Below are 3,190 nucleotides of genomic sequence, written 5' to 3' on the forward strand. Positions count from 1 at the left end.
TTTATACTTTTATTTTTCAAAATTAAGATAAACGAAGTTCTTTTTTACAGTATACTCTCCTTCAATTTCTACAATGCTCTTCCATCTATCTGGTAGACTTGCAAAGCCCTTCTTCCAAAATTCACTTGACCGTGACGAAAGATACTCCTCCAGTACTGTTCTGACCTCGTTTACAGAATTCATATTTTTTTCTGTTCAAATGATTTTGAAGACTGCAGAATAAATGGTAATCAGATGGGCCAATGTCCGGCGCATATGGTGGGTGAGGTATCATTTCCGATTCACACTGCTCCAACCTTTGGAATGGAATCCTCGCTGTCTGTAGCCGAGCATTATTCTGGCGGTAGCACTGTCTTCGGCGCTTGACATTGTTACAGAGAGCCCATTTCTCGTCACCAGTCATTATTCAGTTCAAAAAAGTTTAATTCGTGAGTGCAAAGAAGAACACACTCTCTGCGCGGGATTAGACTAGGAAAGTTTTTGAGGAATTCATTGATCCAATTTGCTCACTTTTCAGATGGCACGCAGGTGTCAATGAATGGTTGAATGACTAAATCTAAGCTTCTCTGCTAGTTCCGCAACAGTTACGATGGGATTTTCTTCCACCAAGGTTTGCAGAATGTCCTCGTTGTGCTCTACAGACCTTCCAAGATAAGGCTCGTCTTCTAAACTGTAGTTTCCGGCTCAGAATTTCTGGGACCATTGGTGACACTAGTTTAAGCTTATTATCTGATCCCCATATCCTGCGTTAATATTTCTCGCACATTCCGTTGCGTTGTTACCGAATATGCTCCTTTCTCACTCACACTATAGCTTTGAAAAAGTAACTGCTAAAATCGAACTTCACTTTTCAATACTTGCAATAAGAGTAAGCACAATGTAAAATTACTACCTGCTTTTACAGCAAGTGGAGGCAGGCAGGTCTCCTTCCGACTTTTAGTTCATGCAATTGTAAAAACTGCATTATGTATGGAATGACCCAATATATATGTATAAACGTATGAATGTATATATAGATATATACATATAAATATACATACAAACACACACACTCACACACACACTTATGTGTATAGGTTTTGTGTATGTATATGTATTTGTGTGTGCGAGAGGGTTGTGCTTTGTGGCTTGGTCAATAATGTCTCGATTAAATGAAATTAAAACCCATTTTCCTTTACACTGGCATTGCCTTGAGATAATTTACATCTGTCCTCACTAAGGTATAACTAAATACATCCAGCTCCACCCTTTGTATGCACTATGGTGACCTAATTAGTGCCATGATCTCGTACTGTTCCCTGTTGATTGATAAAATTTTGTCAATTTGTATGGTTAAACATATTGATAGCCAGGTTGTCAACATTATTGATGTCTAAATAAGACCATTTGAATGAAAACATTCTTGTGATAAAGATGTTGAATATCACACATGTAATGTATGGTGGAGGTGGAGGCGCAATGGCCCAGTGGTTAAGGCAGCGGAGTCACGGTCATAAGATCGCGGTTTCGATTCCCAGACCAGGCGTTGTGAGTGTTTATTGAGCGAAAACACCTAGAACTCCACGAGGCTCCGGCAGGGGATGGTGGCGAATCCTGATGTACTCTTTCACCACAACTTTCTCTCACTCTTACTTCCCGTTTCTGTTGTGCCTGTAATTCAAATGGTCAGTCTTGTCACACTGTGTCACGCTGAATATCCCCGAGAACTACGTTAAGGGTACATGTGTCTGTGGAGTGCTCAGCCACTTGCACGTTAATTTCACGAGCATGCTGTTCCGTTGATCGGATCAACTGGAACCCTCGACGTCGTAAGCGACGGAGTGCCAACAACAACAACAAAATGTATGGTGGTATTTCTTTTTCCGGCGATGAGATATTCCTACTCACTGGTTGTTAAGAAGTTACTCTCTGATTTTTCTTTTATGGTACGCTGTCCTATGATTCTAGTAACTATTTATTGTATTAGTTTATTTACTGAACTCTTCCTTTCTCTTTAAACATTCTTTTAAGAATATACAATTTGTTTTCGACATGAGTTGCAAGTCTAGCATGAAGAAAAATTTCCAGATGACATGTATGTGAAGTTCACAATCATATATTTTCTGAAGCATATTTGGTAAAATGTACATTGTTCGTATACTTTGAGTGGACATATGTATTTTGCGTAAAACTTTGATAAGTTAAGAAAAACATAGTGTCTGTTATGTCGGTTATTGGCTTCTAATGATTATAAGTCATAATAACTGAGCCGCATAGACACGCTAAACACAAACGCACACATTATAGCATGAAACGTTGGTAACGATCTTATGATTCATTGATGAGATTTTCTCTGGCAGTTTTAACGATGTCTAAATATACCACTCAATTATTTAATTGAGCTAATGCTACTTAATAGCAAGAGATAACCACATCACTATACCTCCTTGCACTGGATGACAATTATGTTTAATAATTAATAACCTATACAAAATATAACACCATGAATTACTTTTTGTGTTCACATTACATCAGAGATATTATTAATAATATATGTAAGCCGCAGTTTCTCTTTAGACCCAAGAAGTATCTTGCCCAGTCTTTCTAAAGTTATATGATAAAGATTAACATATTGGTTTATCACACTGATCATCAGCTGCCTCTTTGCTAGAAAGAACAGGGTTAATTTTGTTAGTCAACTCAGAAAACATTAACTTACATAATATTTTAATTACTTTTAACACTCAAAACTAATTTTTAGCAAAAAGCATAGTGGTTTATAAACAATTCCACTGGCATCAATTAGTTACTGAAGCCTTGAAAGGATCGAATGCAAGGAAACAGTCCGTCCTCTCATTGAAAAATAATCTATTTTTAAACATCACTGGTGGGCAAAAAAGACGTCCATGGCGCTTGCAGATGTTTGTCAATTCAAGAAATCAGTCAACCTCATATTATCAGGTATCTTCCTCTTAATTGTATGAAGATCCTTAAGTAGAATAGCTTCCTTTTTTCTTTAAATTTCAAACATTATTCTCATCCTTGAATAGTTATCACAGTATTCACACACGCACGCGCGCAAACACACATATATATACATACATATGTATATATCTATCTCTATATTTATGTATATATATGTATTTATATGTATATACATACATACGTACATACATGCATATATATATATATATATATATATATATATATA

General features: G+C 36.5%; 1 protein-coding gene across 1 annotated transcript in view; it reads left to right on the plus strand.

Annotated features, from left to right (window-relative positions):
- The window catches only part of LOC106869508 (uncharacterized), a 526,190-nt gene that overhangs the window by 119,178 nt on the left and 403,822 nt on the right, over nucleotides 1-3,190 (plus strand). The window lies entirely within an intron of this gene.

This window comes from Octopus bimaculoides, chromosome 1, assembly GCF_001194135.2.
Source record: "Octopus bimaculoides isolate UCB-OBI-ISO-001 chromosome 1, ASM119413v2, whole genome shotgun sequence".
Classification (NCBI taxonomy): domain Eukaryota; kingdom Metazoa; phylum Mollusca; class Cephalopoda; order Octopoda; family Octopodidae; genus Octopus; species Octopus bimaculoides.